The sequence below is a fragment of the Pseudophryne corroboree genome, chromosome 9, assembly GCF_028390025.1.
Source record: "Pseudophryne corroboree isolate aPseCor3 chromosome 9, aPseCor3.hap2, whole genome shotgun sequence".
Lineage (NCBI taxonomy): Eukaryota > Metazoa > Chordata > Amphibia > Anura > Myobatrachidae > Pseudophryne > Pseudophryne corroboree.
The window spans coordinates 127,073,975-127,094,321 of NC_086452.1; the positions used below are offsets into that span (position 1 = coordinate 127,073,975).

Consider the following 20,347-nt stretch of genomic DNA (forward strand, 5'->3'; position numbering starts at 1 on the left):
GGTCCTCTTTGCGAAGGGAAACTAGATTAGCGTCTAGTTCCCTTCACGGGACCAGAGCCGCAGGAGCCGGGGGGACACAGCGGGCAGCGGAGGGCACAGCAGTGGCGGATCTTGCCATGGTGCGGTGCCCTCCGGATGGCGCCAGCGCCCTCCGGAAGGCGGCGCCCCGGGCAAAAGTACTGCTTGCCCGTGGCAAGATCCGCTACTGTATGTACTATTGGTTGTAGCTCTTCTCTGTAATATTGTTGTATCTTTTATCTGTATCTTTTGAGTAAATACTGTTGATGCGTTGGACCACAGCATTACATTTAACTACTGGGGTCGCATTCCATTGTTGTTTGGGATAAAGTATATTCAGCCCCACGTGTCGCTGCATTGTGTGTAACACATGTCGGAATGTAAATGCAACTTTTATACATACTTTAAAGGGTAAACACATATGCTTAGTGACCGCAGCAGCTATAACCCTAGTGTGATAAGGTACTGCTTTTCCCTGTAAGTTTATCGAACTTCACAGTTGGGGGCTCTTCCGGTTCACCTCATACTCGTGGACTTGCAGGGCCTTACAGACTTTGGTCTAACAACAAAGGGTGGAGATGCATCTAAAGTAATTTTGTTTTGTGTTAAAACTACCTAATGTTGTTAAACCACATCTGTCCTGTATAGTCTCAGAGCTGCTGGTGCGAACCGAGGGAGAGCAAGGAAAAGCTATTCCAATTTTTTTTGTGTGTTACTTTTGGTGCGAAAACGCACACAAGTGTACTGATATTTTGTGTATATTCTTATATATTATTGCCATAGGTTGTAATAGTCATTATAGATCTGCATAGAATCGGATAAGTTATTTGTTATACATTTAGTGTATTTGTTTAAGTGGGTTCTTTTAAAACACATACAAGACTTAGTTCCGGCCTAAAAGTTTAGGCAGCACTCAACGGAAGTTATCCTCGTGGGTGACTTCCAGCGTGTGTGAGGAAAAAAGGTGTATTGTGTATTAAGCAAAAGCAGTAGAAACACAAATTTACTTACATTGATCAATAAGTGTGGAATATTTATTTGCGAACGCATGGTACACACGTAATACGGTACAGTACGTGAAGCGTGCATACGGGAACACGCACGTGTGAATGATTTTGCGTGCGGTTGCGTACTTACGTAAAAGTTGCGTAAAGTAGCGAGAGCAAGTTTACCACACAATAGAAGTTAAATTTTAAGGTGGGATAAAAGACTTATAGTTATACATTAACAAGTAACTATCCGATTTTAGACAGATTACTCAAAATCTTATGCTGTAAGTGTACTACCTCTGGGGCAAGCTATCAAAGGGAGTGTTTTTTTCTGTACAGAAAATCTAAAAGTGTGGGTTGTTGAAAAGAAAGTGTGAATGCATTGAACCCCAGGACAAAAACGGGATCTCGTCGAGGAGACACTGAGTAAGCAGAGGCTTGGTGGCGTGAAAGCTAACGACCTCACGTATTGGTATTGAGGCACGTAGTGTCTGTGTATTAAAAGTAAAACGTGCAAAAGAGCTGTGGAGCGCAGCTTGTGAATTCGACTCCCGTGATCGTAGGGCGTATAGATAACAAGTATCTATAAGCCGTGCGATTGGACCGCACGTGTGTGTATGTGATACATGGCGCAACGTGATACCATTTTCATCATTTCATGCAATTGCGTCATCATACGCTCTGTGTTAGCATATGCAGACGTGATTTTTGTAAAGAGAAGGTATTTTTGCTGACTCTCTCAGGAAATATTCCTAGGTGGACATTCATTGGATAGAATGATCGATAAGTTGTTTCTCACCCAAGAAAATTCCAGTGGATAGAAACCAAAAAATGTGCAGGCCTGTAACCTCCACTGAAAAAGATGGGGTATTGATTTATTGCTGTTAATACATCATACTTCCAGTGCTGAGGGGTCTGGAAGGGATCCTCACTGGGTACGCGGCAGTGACTACAGGAGTGGACCGTGGCACTTTCCAGCGGAGAAGGAGTTGGTGAAAGAACTCGGAGAACTTTCATTGTTTGCTTGCATTGTCCATTTGGTGTTTTGTGTTTAAAAAAGGCCACATGGGAGCCAAATGCACAAGTGAGTAACGTTCACCAGCCAGGGTTCAGGCTGAAGGTCAGGGGCTGAAAAGGTCCGCTGGTTATATTATGTGTAGGAAATATGGTCCATACACAGAGGCTTTTTGTGATGAATGGGTACGAATGGCTGTTGATGATAGAGCATCATTTCCTAGGGTTGGTAGTTTTAAACCAGAGGTGCTGCAGAATGTTATAAATAGGATAGGATATGTCTGATCAAATCCAAGAAACAAAGGATCAAACATATGGCAACAAGAGGGAGAAATGCAAAGGGAACTTGCTCGTGCAGCAAATTCAAAACCAGACAGGAATGTGAATGCGAGTGCACCACCACCGCCATATGTTGATGGAGAGAAGGCTGCTACAACCAATAGCATACCAGGAAATGATAGGAATGCACTTACAAATTGTATGAACCCTAACCCATGCACATTGTACCCTGTTTTAAGTTCTCTCAAGGGTCGTAGCTCAGAGGAAGATGACGAACCTAGCCTGATCTCGGCCATCTCTCAGGCAGTAACCATACAGGAAACCCAGGTGGGGCAAGCCCAACCGATAAGAGTAACAACTGCATCCTCTTCAGGTGAGATGGCCGGGATCAGAGCTACCGGTAAGTATGGGTCCATCCATTATGAAGAGACAGTGTATCCCCAGGTTGAGTCAGAAAGGAGTGATATAGCAGGGATACACCCCTTCCGCATAATTGCTGTCCCCAATGGGAGAACTAACAGAGACCCCCATGAGGAATATCGCAATGTATTGCCCGTGGACCAGATCTGAACTGTGGTCAATCAAGTCAGAATTCCCCGATCCCAGGAGAGATTTAGCCTGATGCCAGAAGTTTATTAAAGACCTGGGCAATGCCCATGAACCCACAAACAATAATTGGCAGACAGTGTTAAGAGCGTGCCTACCCCCTAATATTGACACTAAAAAATTTATAACAGATTGCAAGATAGAGGCAGACAGTCCTCTGACTGACGAATACAATCAGGAGAACGTAAAACAGATTAATATACAACTAGGATTGTAGCTCCCCACAGTTGTAAAGTGGAATAAGATTTTCTCAATCAAGCAGAAAGAAAGTGAACTGGCATCCGACTATTTCCATAAAGCTTTACAGGATATGGCTAAATACACTGGGATAGAGGATATAAATGATAATGTGAACCACAGGGAGGTGGCTGTCTCTATTCTAATGGACGGGCTCAAAGAGGCATTGAAAGTCAGAGTGCAGACTTCTTTGCCTAATTGGAGGGGGATTATGGTAGATGCCCTGAGAGAGTCTGCTATTGAACACGACCGGAATATCATCAAACTCAAAGAATCACAAGGGCAAAGGTTGATGGTGGTAAGTATACAGGCACTTGAAGGGATGACCAACCAACCAAAACCCCAGATCATTGAAGAGAACTGGAGGACAATAAGATGTTATGATTGCCACAAGGAGGGACACATTGCCAAAGAGTGCAGGAATACCGAGACACATAGTAAGTATAGACCCTCTAGACAAGAACATGAGCCACGTTATCAGACACTTAGACGGGACCAGGGAATATATAGGAGGGATTATGAGCCACACAGAGGGGAAACACACAGGTACCCACCAAGGAAGGACTGGCAGACCTCCGAAACCTGACAGATATCTCACTCACACATAGTAGCTGCCAATGCTCTGCGGGAAGGCCAACATTCACAATAGAGGTCAGGTCACACCTGTATTCTGCAGCCAGTACAACTGACTGCTGGCCTTGGAGATGAACCTGAGGTCATGGTCAATGTAGCTGGCACAAGACAACCTTTCCTTGTAGATACAGGGGCAGCCAGATCTGTATTAAACTCTTTAACAGGAATAATGCTCTGCGTCCGGTCCTGGTGCAAAAAATACGGGGGACAAAAGACGTAGTGGTCCCCCGTATTTTTCACACCAGCACCGGGCTTCACTAGCTGGAGAGATAATGCCACAGCTGGGGGACACTTTTATACCGGTCCCTGCGGCTGTGGCATTAAATCCCCAACTAGTCACCCCTGGCCGGGGTAGCCTGGAGGATTGGGGACCCCTTAAATCAAGGGGTCACCCCCTCCAGCCACCCAAGTGCCAGGGGTGAAGCCTGAGGCTGTCCCCCCCATCCAAGGGCGGCGGTTGGGAGGCTGATAGCCAAGTGACAAAATAAAGAATATTGTTTTTTGTAGCAGAACTACAAGTCCCAGCAAGCCTCCCCGCAAGCTGGTACTTGGATAACCACAAATACCAGCATGCGGGGGGGGGGGGAAACGGGCCCGCTGGTACCTGTAGTTCTACTACAAAAAAATACCCAAATAAAAACAGTACCCGCACACCGTGAAAGTAAAACTTTATTACATACATGCACGCCGACACACACATACTTACCTATGTTGACACGCCGACTCGGTCCCCTTCACCAGTAGAATCCATGGGGTACCTATAAATAAAATTATACTCACCAAAATCATGTGTAGATCTGTCCTTTTCTTGTTTGTAATCCACATACTTGGCAAAATAATAAAACGCAAAACCCAGACCACGCACTGAAAGGGGTCCCATGTTTACACATGGGACCCCGTTCCCCGAATGCCGAGACCCCCCGTGACTCCTGTCACAGAGGGTCCCTTCAGCCAATCAGGGAGCGCCAAGTCGTGGCACTCTCCTGATTGGCTGTGTGCGTCTGAGCGGTCAAGCGGCGCATAGCACTATGCCGCTCCATTATATTCAATGGTGGGAACTTTGCGGTCAGCGGTTGACCGCGAGTAACCTCACCGCTCACTTGGCTTAACTTCCTCTCCAAACATAATATGTACACCTCCCCTCTGTTACAAGCCCTACACTGGCGCCCCTTCCCCTTCAGAATCCAATTCAAACTTCTCTCATATAAAGCCATCATCCATTCCACTCCTATTTACATCTCTGACATTATCTCTCTTTATACTCCTGCCTATCCTCTTTGCTCCACAAATGCTTGCCACCTCTCCTGCCTAATCCCAGCAACAGGAGGGAAGGGGGGAACTCCTGTATTGGGCCCTGACATTGTGAGGGGCCCCAAGGTTCTAGGCTTGTAAACCGGATAGTATCCCCACTGGTCCAGATGGTCCTTGTAGTCACTATATTGCAGCTGCCAATGCATTTCAAACCTTAATTGGCTAGTTACTAATCACCATGTCCTGCATTACACAGCAACATTTCAACATTTAAAAGGAGATACTTTCATTACATTAGTCACTAGCCTTGAAATCTTAAGACTCAAACCACGTTGGTATCTACTGTATAGTGACTACAAGGACCATCTGGAATAGTGGGGAGACTATCCAGTTTTCAAGACTTGGAGCACAGCAGTGTGTGTAATCCAGATAGCACTCTGCCAATTACCACCAGTGGCTCCATCCACAAAGTCCGGGTAAGGACATTCCAGTCCACATCTATTGAATTGTTTGAAGCTGATTTCTATGGTTCACTTTTTGCACTGACTCTCACCTATTTATACACCACTTGAGTACATCAGTTTTTTGAACATGCATCACTAAAATACAGTTGTATTGTATTTTTTCTCATGCCATGTTTTCAGGATAACCCTGATTTATGCACCACCTGATTCAAATATGTTTTTTTCTGTGTACTGCTACCTTTTTTTGTTGTTTAATTCTATCTTATGTATATTTTACCTATTTTATATTATATCCTTGACCAAGAAACCTATTTTTGAAAAACTGAGCGCCCATTGTCACATTATCCTCAGTGTGTATACACCAGTGGTTCCCAAACTCAGTCCCAAGGACTCAAAGCGGTTCCTGTTTTCCAGGTCACCTGTGAATTTTTTAAATATTACAGTTGCCCATACACACCTGTGTGGTGAGCTGAAAAATGTGAACCATTAGGGGTTCTTGAGGACCAAGCTTTGGAAAACAACAATGTTTCTTGCAATTTTTTCAACAAGCTACATTTACATAAAGTGTCTAGTAAAGTGCATATCAAGTTGTAACAGTTTCAAAATCACATACTTGCTTGTTATATCAATGTGCTTCTTCCTTTACTTTATTCTGCTGCTATGGGATTTTGTTACAACCCAGGCTCAAATAAACTTCAAGTTGTATGGGCGTGATACAGGAGGTCACACAACTGACACGGGCCTCTCAACAATTAGAATGCAGAAGGGACAAGGTAATTACCTTTTGACCCTGTCGATCTTTTGACCCTGAGAAAATCCTGCACTAGACATTAATTGATGCAGTTATTTTCTTAAGGGAATAGGTTTGAATGATGAATGTAACTTTTTTGCATATTGCAACATTTCATGAGATAACCTTATTGGTGCCACCTGCTGGTTTTTAATGTAATACCCTGCTAGGTGGTTTGCTCATTTTATGCTAGTTCTTCTTTATGCTCTTGTTATGTCAGAGAGTTAAGGAGGATTTTTCTGGTGGCAAAGAGCAATACCTAGGGTTATTTTTAATAGCTTTCTACTTATTTACTAAAACAGTTATGCACTTCTCACAATACCACTACAAATATGGCAACACTTCAGGAAATGCAATCCTGAGGATAAAGGGTTATTCTGTGAAATACAAAGTAAGCACAACATAGAATAGAAACATTAGTTGCAAAATTATCACCAATTTTCACATTTCACATTTTACCAAAAAGTACCTGTATACTACCTATTCACTAGTTGTTACATTTGTGCTAACCCAATCTCCTTTCAAATACAAATTGCCAACACAAGTATTTATTCTCAGTTCAGTTGCTCAGTTCCTATACTTTAGATGATGATGGATGAAAACCAGTTATGATAACAGTGATTTGCATACTTTAACAATCCTAAAAACGGTGAGAACTTTTATCCTTGTTGGTCTAGTGCAATAACAAATGGTTCATATATTGTAGTTGCCTCACTAAGGGGGTCATTCCGAGTTGATCGCTCGCTAGCAGTTTTTAGCAGCCGTGCAAACGCTTTGCCGCCGCCCACCGGGGAGTGTATTTTCGCTTTGCAGAAGTGCGAACACTTGTGCAGCAGAGCGCCTGCAAAGTCTTTTTGTGCAAAACAAGACCATGCCCTGTAGTTACTCTTCGTGTGCGTTGATTCTAACGATGATGGGACAGCTTTTGATGTCACACACCCGCCCAGCGTTTGCCCAGCCACGCCTGCATTTTTCCTGACATGTCTGCGTTTTCCCTGACATGCCTGCGTTTTTCGTTGCCACCCAGTAATGCCCACTTCATGTCAATCTTCCTGCGTTGTGCCGTGCGACTTAAAGCTTCACTAGAACCTGTGCAAAACCACAAAGGCCTTTGAACCCGTACGTCGCGCATGCGCATTGCAGTGCATACGCATGCACAGAAATGCCGATTTTTAGCCTGATCGCTGCACTGCAAACAATGGCAGCTAGCGATCAACTCGGAATGACCCCCTAAATCCCTTAAAGATGAGGAAATAAGTGTGAGTATTTTTAATCCTGGTGAGTTAAATAAGCACTGTTTTATACTGTATTGGGCAATTGGAGAGATTTGATGCAGATAGGTGCAAAGATGTAGGATTAGATCATCTCTGATGTACAGTAGGTAAAGGCTTTTCCTAACTGGGAGGGTAATTCAGCAGCACATTTGTTAGCAGTTGGCCAAAACCATGGGGGTTATTCCAAGTTGATCGCAGCAGGAAATTGTTTAGCAGTTGGGCAAAACCATGGGGGTAATTCCAAGTTGATCGCAACATGATTTTTTTTTAGCAGTTGGGCAAAACCATGTGCACTGCAGGGGAGGCAGATATAACATGTGCAGATAGAGTTAGATTTGGGTGGGTTATTTTATTTCTGTGCAGGGTAAATACTGGCTGCTTTATTTTTACACTGCAAATTAGATTGCAGATTGAACACACCACACCCAAATCTAACTCTCTCTGCACATGTTATATTTGCCTCCCCTGCAGTGCACATGGTTTTGCCCAACTGCTAAAAAAATCCTGCTGCGATCAACTTGGAATTACCCCCCATGTGCAGTGCAGGGGAGGCAGATATAACATGTGCAGAGAGAGTTAGATTTGGGTGTGGTGTGTTCAATTTGCAATCTAAATTGCAGTGTAAAAATAAAGCAGCCAGTATTTACCCTGAACAGAAACAAAATAACCCACCCAAATCTAACTCTCTCTGCACATGTTATATCTGCCTCCCCTGCAGTGCACATGGTTTTGCCCAATTGCTAACAAATTTGCTGCTGCGATCAACTCAGAATTAACCCCCATGTGCACTGCAGGTGTGGCAGATATAACATTTGCAGAGAGAGTTAGATTTGGGTGGGTTATTTTATCTCTGTGCAGGGAAAATACTGGCTGATTTATTTTTACACTGCAAATTAGATTGCAGATTGAACACACCACACCCAAATCTCACTCTCTCTGCACATGTTATATCTGCCTCCCCTGCAGTGCACATGGTTTTGCCCAATTGCTAACAGAATTCCTGCTGCGATCAACTTGGAATTACCCCCCATATTCACTGCAGGTGTGGCAGATATAACATGTGCAGAGAGAGTTAGATTTGAGTGGGTTATTTTGTTTCTGTGCAGGGTAAATACTTGTGATGAGCGGGTTCAGTTCCTCGGAAACCGAACCCCCCCGAACTTCACCCATTTTACACGGGTCCGAGGCATACTCGGATTCTCCCGTATGGCTCGGTTAACCCGAGCGCACCCGAACGTCATAATCCCGCTGACGGATTCTCGCAAGATTCGGATTCTATATAAGCAGCCGCGCGTCGCCGCCATTTTCACTCGTGCATTGGAAATGTTAGGGAGAGGACGTGGCTGGCGTCCTCTCCGTTTATTAATGTTGATGCAAATATTTGTGCTTATTGCTTAATTGTGGGGACTGGGGAGCAGCTGTATTATAAAGGAGGAGTACAGTGCAGAGTTTTGCTGATCAGCGACCACCAGTTTTATCCGTTCTCTGCCTGAAAAACGCTCCATATCTGTGCTCAGTGTGCTGCATATATCTGTGCTCACACTGCTTTATTGTGGGGACTGGGGACCAGCAGTATTATATAGGAGGAGTACAGTGCAGAGTTTTGCTGACCAGTGACCACCAGTATTATATGTTGTCTGCCTGAAAAACGCTCCATATCTGTGCTCAGTGTGCTGCATATATCTGTGCTCACAGTGCTTTATTGTGGGGACTGGGGACCAGCAGTATTATATAGGAGGAGTAAAGTGCAGAGTTTTCCTTACCAGTGACCACCAGTATTGACCAGTGACCACCAGTATTATACGTTGTCTGCCTGAAAAACGCTCCATATCTGTGCTCAGTGTGCTGCACATATCTGTGCTCACACTGCTTTATTGTGGGGACTGGGGACCAGCAGTATTATATAGGAGGAGTACAGTACAGAGTTTTGCTGACTGTGACCACCAGTATATATAGCAGTACGGTACAGTAGGCCACTGCTCTACCTACCTCTGTGTCGTCAAGTATACTATCCATCTAGATTCTATACCTGTGGTGCATTTTAGTTTTGCAGTTTGCTGACAGTGACCACCAGTATATATAGCAGTACGGTACGGAAGGCCACTGCTCTACCTACCTCTGTGTCGTCAAGTATACTATCCATCTAGATTCTATACTTGTGGTGCATTTTAGTTTTGCAGTTTGCTGACAGTGACCACCAGTATATATAGCAGTACGGTATGGAAGGCCACTGCTCTACCTACCTCTGTGTCGTCAAGTATACTATCCATCTAGATTCTATACCTGTGGTGCATTTTAGTTTTGCAGTTTGCTGACAGTGACCACCAGTATATATAGCGGTACGGTACGGAAGGCCACTGCTCTACCTACCTCTGTGTCGTCAAGTATACTATCCATCTAGATTCTATACCTGTGGTGCATTTTAGTTTTGCAGTTTGCTGACAGTGACCACCAGTATATATAGCAGTACGGTACGGAAGGCCACTGCTCTACCTACCTCTGTGTCGTCAAGTATACTATCCATCTAGATTCTATACCTGTGGTGCATTTTAGTTTTGCAGTTTGCTGACATTGAACACCAGTATATATAGCAGTACGGTACGGAAGGCCGCTGCTCTACCTACCTCTGTGTCGTCAAGTATACTATCCATCTAGATTCTATACCTGTGGTGCAATTTAGTTTTGTAGTTTGCTGACAGTGACCACCAGTATATATAGCAGTACAGTACGGAAGGCCACTGCTCTACCTATATCTGTGTCGTCAAGTATACTATCCATCCATACCTGTGGTGCATTTCAGTTGTGCGCAGTATATATAGTAGTAGGCCATTGCATATAATTCCACACATTAAAAAATGTAGAACAAAAATGTGGAGGTTAAAATAGGGAAAGATCAAGATCCACTTCCACCTCGTGCTGAAGCTACTGCCACTACTCATGGCCGAGACGATGAAATGCCATCAACGTCGTCTGCCAAGGCCGATGGCCAATGTCATAGTAGAGAGCATGTAAAATCCAAAAAACAAAAGTTCAGTAAAATGACCCAAAAATCAAAATTGAAAGTGTCTGATGAGAAGTGTAAACTTGCCAATATGCCATTTACGGCACGGAGTGGGAAGGTACGGCTGAGGCCCTGGCCTATGTTCATGGCTAGTGGTTCAGATTCACATGAGGATGGAAGCACTCATCCTCTCGCTAGAAAACTGCAGTGCCACTCCTAGATGGGCCAGGTGTTTGTGTCGGCCACTTGTGTCGCTTAGCTTAGTAATACAGCTACCTCATTGCGCCTCTTTTTTTCTTTGCATCATGTGCTGTTTGGGGACTATTTTTTTGAAGTGCCATCCTGTCTGACACTGCAGTGCCACTCCTAGATGGGCCAGGTGTTTGTGTCAGCCACTTGTGTCGCTTAGCTTAGTCACACAGCGACCTTGGTGCGCCTCTTTTTTTCTTTGCATCATGTGCTGTTTGGGGACTATTTTTTTGAAGTGCCATCCTGTCTGACACTGCAGTTCCACTCCTAGGTGGGCCAGGTGTTTGTGTCGGCCACTTGTGTCGCTTAGCTTAGTCACACTGCGACCTTGGTGCGTCTCTTTTTTTCTTTGCATCATGTGCTGTTTGGGGACTATTTTTTAAATCTGCCATCCTGTCTGACACTGCAGTGCCACTCCTAGATGGGCCAGGTGTATGTGTCGGCCACTTGGGTTGCTTAGCTTAGTCACACAGCTACCTCATTGCACCTCTTTTTTTCTTTGCATCATGTGCTGTTTGGGGACTATTTTTTTGAAGTGCCATCCTGTCTGACACTGCAGTGCCACTCCTAGATGGGCCAGGTGTTTGTGTCGGCCACTTGTGTCGCTTAGCTTAGTCACACAGCGACCTTGGTGCGCCTCTTTTTTTCTTTGCATCATGTGCTGTTTGGGGACAATTATTTTGAAGTGCCATCCTGCCTGACACTGCAGTGCCACTCCTAGATGGGCCAGGTGTTTGTGTCGGCCACTTGTGTCGCTTAGCTTAGCCATCCAGTGACCTCGGTGCAAATTTTAGGACTAAAAATAATATTGTGAGGTGTGAGGTGTTCAGAATAGACTGAAAATGAGTGTAAATTATGGTTATTGAGGATAATAATACTATGGGATCAAAATGACCCCCAAATTCTATGATTTAAGCTGTTTTTGAGGGTTTTTTGTAAAAAAAACACCCGAATCCAAAACACACCCGAATCCGACAAAAAATTTTCAGGGAGGTTTTACCAAAACGCGTCCGAATCCAAAACACGGCCGCGGAACCTAATCCAAAACCAAAACACAAAACCCGAAAAATTTCCGGTGCACATCACTAGTAAATACTGGCTGCTTTATTTTTACACTGCAATTTAGATTTCAGTTTGAACACACCCCACTCAAATCTCTCTCTGCACATGTTATATCTATCCCCCTTGCAATGCACATAGGGGGTCATTCCGACCCGATCGCTCACTGCAGTTTGTTGCAGTGCAGCAATCGGGTCAGAACTGCAGATGCGCCAGCACCGCAGTGCGCCGGCACATGGCAGTCGTCGGTTCCCAGCAATCACCTCTGAGACAGAGGCGGTCGCTGGGCGGGAGGGGGCTGAACGGTGGCATTAAACCGCCGTTTAGTAGGCGTGGTCCGGCCAACGCAGGCGTGGCTGGACCATTGGGGGGGGGGGCATGGCGCGGCGGCTGCGTGATGTCTCATGTCATGTCTCATCCGTTTCTCATGTTCAGAACACAAAGTCAATGTTGTATATGAGAGTAGTTTTACTCACATTAGTAGCAAATGTCCGTCCCTAGAGGGTCATTTTATCACTGTCTCTTGATGTACTGGTTTTGGAGTTAGCTGCTAAGACCCATTCATGCACCAGTGACGGAGAACTTTTCAGCACCAGTGATGGAGAACTTTCCTACCTACCAGGGACTCTTGTTGCTACTGAAATTCTCCTTGCTCACCACGGACATTTGCTACTACTGTGAGTAAAACTACTCTCATATACAACATTGACTTTGTGTTCTGGACATGAGAAACGAATTTCCATCCCAGCAAAGGGTGTTTTACAGGAAATATTCAGCCATTTACATCTGTGCCTCATTCTCCAGCAAATCTATTCAGACTTTCATTATTGGGAACGAGTGAAACGCAATATTTTGTATCTACCCCACAGAATACCTTCCTCTTCTTCTTTTTGTGTTTTGTGTTCTGTTTGTGTATATGTATTGTCCTATCTGTAAAGTATACCAGTATTAGGTATTATTATCTACATAAAGAAATCTTTTATCTTACTATCTAATAAAAAATGTAACATTTACATGTTTTTCTTTTGATTTTTAATATATCATAATTATAGCTTTTTACTAAATTTGCCACCTGTAGAGCTATATGGTAAGCGCAGTGTAACACATCTACATTTTCATTGTCTATTCCGGAAGGGAGTGTGGATCCCCTCCATTTGTTTACACAGCAGCTGCCCAAATATAGCTGGTGATTAAGCGCAGCCCTCACCTCTATCCATTCCAAGTATGAATTTACAGACCTATCTGGTCATCCCCACTTGGTCACTCTGGGTGGGAGTTACTTGAAAATAATCTCCCTCTCCTTGGCTATACTTTGTCCACCTCAGTGGAAGAGACATCTAACTCACTGCCTATCTCCAAGGCTCATATCTCCAAGGCCTCCTGAGGTAAAGTCCACCTTCTCTTCTCCACCCCTGCTGCAAGTGCCAGAGAAGCTTAGGCTCTGTCACACTGACCAGATGCTCAGCTGGGTCTGGTCCTGTCAGAAAGCTGCCACTGTCGCTACTCTGTCTGCAAAAAAAAACCCACGGTGAATGCCCAGGCTACTAAATTAAATGTCATGCATAACACACTTTCTCAATTCCACAAATTAGCTATAGTAGTGACTTGGGAAAATACGTACATACATTTATGCTTAACTTTAAGTGTAACCAAATCTCTTTAGTTCCTTACTAAAGTAATATAACATATACATATATATATATATATATATATATATATATATATATGCTTCAGGTGCAAAATGAATGTCCGCGTAAACAATTGATGTACTTAAAAGGTTGAATTTGTATTAAGGTATTCTAATGTACAGTACGTAGGATTCGACACAGTTCCATTTGCCTTTTGTGGCTGTTAGTATATAGGTTTTAAGCTTTGTCTCTTTTTTCCGTAGTTGTAAAGAATGTCTTAGTGTACTGGCTGCACTCCTGTAGACTTCTGTAGAATGTACATATTCTGTCTGGGAGATTTCCACTCAGTAATGTACTCTTACTTTGTCAGACAGCAACTGTTTCAATTTTTGGTGTCTTTCTGCTGTAACCAATACTACTATAATGTCTGGCAGTGTTCCCCGAGTCTATAAATTACTTTGTTTGGCCAGATTGAAATGTTACTGTAACAAAATGTTGCCAAAGTCTTGTTGAACTAGTCTGGCAGCACTTATAATGTTCTTCCCTAACTGCTCTCTTTAGCACATAGTCTTGGCATTTTACTTGCAGGGCCGGTTCTACGCCTTGTGGCGCCTAGTGCGAAAGTTTGCACAGCTGCACCACCCCCAGTGGTTAAACAGTTAGTGCGCGTGTAGCTCCCTATAATATATGCTCACGGGGGGTACGGAGTATAGTTCCTATGCCCGGTGGGCTAGATATATACAATAATATAAGTATAAATATATGAAGAGTGTATAATCTGTATACTGTACAAGAGTGTAAATTTATGAAATGTAGAGGATATGTGGGTGTTTGATGGTGACCATATCCCTATGGATATTGAAGTATGGGACAGACTCTATGGATTAAACTGGCACGAGAGGGGCTAGAGAGACTTTTCCTGAAGCCCATCGTGCAAGGAATGTGTGTTCCCACATGCTGGAAATAAATTGAGGCAGCGCGAGAGGAGAGGGACCGTTACCTGGAAGGAGAGGCGGCGGCAGCGGACTGGTCCGGGAGAGCGAAGGAGAGAGCACCGCTGACGGAGTGACCGGGCCGCTTGGGGAAGCTGAGCCGTGCGGCGCCAGTGTTGGGGGCCGAAGAAAGACAGAGGAGACAGCTGATTCCATGAGCCGCAGATACGGGAGTCTGTCAGCGCGGCTGCGGCCAGCGGGGAGACGGAGACTGGAGGTAGCGCTGCAGCCACGAGAGCCAGGAGTCCGTGGCAGCCACCACCACACAGTTAGGAGGAGGAGGTGGCGGAGTCAGATCTGTCAGGGGTCGGGATCCGAGGGCTGAAGCGGTGTGAGAACTGTCTTGGGTAGGACCCAAGGTGCAGCCAGTATAGGCATTACAGCATACAGATTAAGCAGCCCGTTAGCAGCTGGGGGAGTAACAGACCGTTGGAGGCAGCCAGTCAGCCCATGTAGCCCAGAGCTGGGGGAGGAGCGCCATTTCAGATAGACAGCTGCTGTTAACTGTGGGGGAATAAATCCAGGAAAGTGAAGAAAGCTCCCTCCGCAGCTCTGGGGCTCTCAGTTCCCAGCCATAATCCTGCAGTATCAGTTTCATTGTAGTTAGACTGTTGAGCTACCATCCGGGAAGGAAGACACCAGTAGGCAAACTGCCCGCTAATTGAACTGCATTAAAGACGTTAGGCAGGGTACTTTTCAATGGACAGCATACTAAACTTGCCCCGACTAGCAGGGACAATCCCAGCTATACAGTGTCTCTGGTGACCCCTGCACTTGTTAGAGTATAAAAACTATCCCCACTAAATCAGATCTAGCCTATCTCATGTCGGGTCCCAAGATTCTACGGGGACGGGAATTTTTCCACTGGCTGAGGACATAAAGATAGACAACCAGTTATAGAGGCGCACATCTCTGGAAATTTATACTTTCGGGGATGAGGACATCTTCAGCTACATAGAGTGATATAGATAAGGGTAATGGACACATTCTCTCCGATCTAATCCCGATAACCCCTGAGGACAGAGTTAAGTTGTGAGACCTCTTCCTTTTTGGACGAATGCACACTTAAACCTAACTGTGGGAGAAGGAAGGTCACCAAGCGTCCCGTATGCACCTGGTAGTTTCCCGGCAGCTGAACTAGAGACGTTTCAGATGGTGACCTTGGTCATTAGCCTATACAGATAGACAGATAGCATTTCCCAGGAAAAACAAGACTGGGGGATTCTCCTCACTCTGATTCAGGCATCCGCAGTATGCCCCAACAGTGCACCAACAATATAGTTTTGGTATACCCAACAGGTGAACTTTAAACTGCAGTTGTCCAACTTTTGTTATTGCATAACTAGTTGTAAGCTAAGTCCATTTTTCTGCTAAACTGGTTATAACATTTTTAGTATTGCATGCAAGGGAAGTTGTATAGGACAATAGAACCGTAAGTATAGACTCACAGGCTAGCTGTGTATGTATGGAGACCGTGCTTTTACCTGTATGTAATTGCTTGTGACGGAGGGACTTATGTCCATTCTCTGATAACCTTAATAAATACTTACCTTTTAATTGGATAGCAGTTTCTGGTTTTCGAAGGTGCAGCATCTGGAAGATAAAGACGACAAAAGGTAATAACCCTAAACAGAAATCCACCTTGTACAGTGTATCTAAAAATACACTTTAACGGCTTTCCCAAGCAAGTCAAGTGTATATTTAATGCTTGGGTGGAGGCGCACCTTAAGACTCCCCTAGTAACCCATAGTATTACGGTCATAGTGAGTAGGGAAGGGTTACACGCGCCTTTGGTGCGTGGCATAAATAGGGGCGTGGCTTCATAGGGGAGGGGCATGGCCACAGTTATGCCCCCAGTAGTTGTGCCCCCAGTAGCTCTGCCCCCTGTAGCTGTGCCCCCAGTAAATTTGCCCTAAGTAGTTGTGCCCCCAGTTGATTTGCCCCCTGTATCTATGCCCCCAGTAGCTGTGCCCCCAGTATATTTGCCCTTGTAGCTATGCCCCCAGTAGCTGTGCCCCCAGTAGATGTGCCCCCAGTATGTTTGCCCATATAGCTATGCCCCCAGTAGATTTGCCCCAGTAGTTGTGCCCCCTGTTGCTGTGCTCCTTAGTAGCCGCTTACGAACACACACTAAAAAAAACCCAATACTTACCAACCCCGCTCCTGCTTCCCGACCACTGCTGCCGCTCCGTCTGGCAGCCCATGACTCCTCTCTATGGGAGAGACGTCATGACGTCTCTCCCATAGCAGCGTCGCACAGACACTAGAGGTCGATAATGACCTCTAGCGTCTGACAGGTGCGCCGGCTGCAGTGGACGCCCACACAGCCCACGGAATCTGCTATAGCTGGGTAGTGGGGTGTGGGTAGACGGCGTGCGCCTGCGGGGTGATTGCAGCCGCACCCCCAGGCGGCAGCGCCCCAGGCGCAGGCACTGCTTGCCCGCACCAAGAACCACTCCAGATTACTTGTTATCATATAATCCTGATCCTGAAATAAGTACATATATGTCTATCTTGCAGCAGCTCTTAGCAGCTATTAAGCTGTGGCCAATTCTATATCCTTTATGGGCTACTTGAGTGCTAAACCTCAAATGTTTATAGGTGTATTACAGGTGAGTGTAAGTTTTGGTTCTCACCAAACCACAACCAGCTGTGCTCTTACTCTCTCTCTCTCTCAAGCTGCCTTTCAATCCACTGCTCTCCACTGGGCAATGCTGTCTCTGGCTCTCCCTCAACTCTCCTCCAGTTGCCTGACGCTTTAGTCACTCAGCTCTGGCAATGCTGCTCTATGCACACAGTGGGAGGGATGACCGCCAGCCGACCACCTCAGCCGTCGCACTATTCATGTGGAGCTTATTTCTCCTTTGGCATTAATATCTTAAGGTGCTCTCAGTGTGCCTGCATATGGTTTACAGCTGACAACTGCAAGGACTCAGATACCCCAGATGTACCCAGCTCTGTTAAGTGCATTAAGGGCAGCGTCCTCAGCCTCCCTACCACCCACTCAATGTTTATAGCAGAATATGAGTGGCAGCAAGTGAAGTGAGAATAAGAATGGGTTAGATAAATTCCTAATGGATAAGGATATCCAGGGTTATGGTGCGTAGTCACGCACTATAGTTACTATAAAAAGAGGAATAAAACACAACGGCTGACATCAGCATCAGACAAAATTTAGACCAAAAATAATCCTGCATTGGAGACCACAAATAGGTTGAACTCGATGGACAAATTGTCTTTTATTAACCTTAGATACTATGTTACTAAGAGGGACATGTACTAAGCAGTGATAATAGCGGAGAAGTGACCCATTGGAGAAGTTGCCCTTGGCAACCAATCAGCTGCTCTGTATACTTTTATAGTATGCAAATTATAAATGTTATGTCAATGTTGATTGGTTGTCATGGGCAGCTTCTTCACTGGCTTACTTCTCCAGTTTTATCACTGCTTAGTACATACTGCCCTATGTTACTATGTAATAGTGCTTGTCCATCAGGCATGCATAGATGGTAGCTCTGTTAGTCTCCTCTCTGCTCACCTAATGTTTACAGCGGGGGTGAGCGGTAGCAGAAGGGACTTCAGCGACACCGCCTACTATGTGCCACGGCACTATCAGCTGCTGCTCCACGGTGCCGGCCCAGCCCCCGGAGCTATCCTCAGCCCACTACAGCTCTTAAGTTGAGGGGAAGTGTCTGGGAACTGCGCTCTCACTGAGGGAACTCCTCTCTGCTGTTCAGGGTTGAAGAACCCTCTTTTATGTCTCTAACAGTGAGGCTCGCACTACCGGCAGACTCCTATTGGTCTCTCTCCATCCTTGCTGCCAATCAGCATCCCTTCTACAGCGGCTCGCAGTAGCATGATCAGCGAGAGGGAGCTGTGTTACCCGCTCATGCAGACTGTTACTATACTGTCTTGTGGTCCTTACTATGTACCCTGTTTCCCGCTCCTGCAGACCATCACACTCAACTGTCATCTGTAAGTCTACTATGAGGGCTGATGACTGATCTCGTGCACATAACACATAACCCTACCAATTACATCAATACAAGCATGCATTACCTGTATTGTACATGCACATCACACAACAACATTGTTGTACACACATATATATTAATCCACCCATAGCAGGTGCAACACACATGGGGGGTCATTCCAAGTTGATAGCTCGCTAGCTATTTTTTGCAGCACTGCCAACAGATAGTCGCCGCCTATGGGGGAGTGTATGTTTGCTTTGCAAGTGTGTGAACGCATGTGCAGCCGAAAAAATGTTGTGCAGTTTCTGAAGGGTTCACTACGATATGCCGGCGGTCAGGCTCCCGGCGACCAGCATACCGGCGCCGGGAGCCCGACCGCCGGCTTACCGACAGTGTGGCGAGTGCAAATGAGCCCCTTGCGGGCTCGCTGCGCTCGCCACGCTACGCGCGCCACACTATTTTATTCTCCCTCCAGGGGGGTCGTGGACCCCCACGAGGGAGAATAAGTGTCGGTATGCCGGCTGTCGGGCTCCCGGCACCGGTATGCTGGTCGCCGGGAACCCGACCGCCGGCATACTGAAGACCACCTGTTTCTGAATTTACTCAGCCACTGTGATTACTTCAGCCTGTTCTTGTCCGAAATTGACGTCAGACACCCGCCCTGCAAACGCTTGGACATGCCTGCATTTTTCCAAGCACTCCCAGAAAACGGTCAGTTGATACCCACAAATGCCTCCTTCCTGTCAATTTCCTGCGATCGGTTGGGCAAATGGATTCTTTGTAAAATCCTTCACTCAGCAACTGCGTACGCATGCGCAGTTCTGACCTGATCACAGCGCAGCAAAAATCCTAGCGTGCAATCAGGTCGGAATGACCCACATGAATTTAAACTATATCCCTATATACATTATATCCATAAATAATAAATTTTAATATATAAGTCTATTTATATACTTTATTGAGCATAAATGTTTTACTTTATATATATTATATTCTATATATATCAATACATGTCTACACACTGTTTCTTCCTAATATTTCTGTAAGTAATGTCTGTTCACATATATGTAGCTCCTAGACAATGTGTGATTTAATTAATGTGTTTGTTGAGACTTGTGTACTTGTGTATCATATAGTTGCAGAAGTCTGTGGGATAGTGCAACAATATAATACGGATTTCAATCCTTCCAATTCTTTTACTTATCAACCCATTGGTCTTTTAACGACTGTGCAATAATGACAAGCAGTGCTTATTGAGACAGTCTTAAGGGCCGTATTCACGGTCCGATTTGGGGAGAGATGTGTGCTGAGCGAACCGCTCAGCACACATCTCTCCCCCCGCTCAGCACAGCACGATGTGTGCTGAGCATGCGGGGGGAGATGGGGGGGCTGCTCATTTCACCCAGCGGGTGAAGTGAGCGACCTGCTAGATTGGCCTGCATGCAGGCCAATCAAGTACCAGCGATAGCGATGCGCGGGGCTGCGCATCACTATCGCTGTGAGGGGTACACACGGAGTGATCGCTGCTTAAAATCTAAGCAATCTAGTCAAATTGCTTAGATTTTAAGCAGCAATCGCTCCATGAGTACCCCCCTTTACTGTGGGGCTGTGAAACAATGTATTATGGATTTGATCCTTTTGGTTGTTTCTCTTATCCACCTATTAATCATTAAAAGACTGTGCAGTATTCATACACAATTGTTGTAGTTTCAGTGACTGTGTGATCCAAATCCCCAAAGTCACCCATTCATAGTAACGTGTACACCAACACTTGTGTCCCTATTGTAATAGGCTAATGCACATTATGCAGAGAATAACAATGTCATATTGGAGTGTACAGTTCAGACAACACACGGCTGAACTGATGCGCGTTTCGCTTTGTACTAAAG

The 20,347-nt window shown here is 45.3% G+C and overlaps 1 protein-coding gene across 1 annotated transcript in view; it reads left to right on the plus strand.

Annotated features, from left to right (window-relative positions):
- Positions 1 to 5,356: 5,356 nt before the first annotated feature.
- LOC134956784 (uncharacterized) overlaps positions 5,357 to 20,347 on the plus strand; it is a 206,088-nt gene continuing 191,097 nt past the window's right edge. The window contains exon 1 of the mRNA XM_063938737.1: positions 5,357 to 5,503. The gene's annotated coding sequence lies outside the window, so the exon portion shown is untranslated. The remainder of the gene's footprint in view (positions 5,504 to 20,347) is intronic.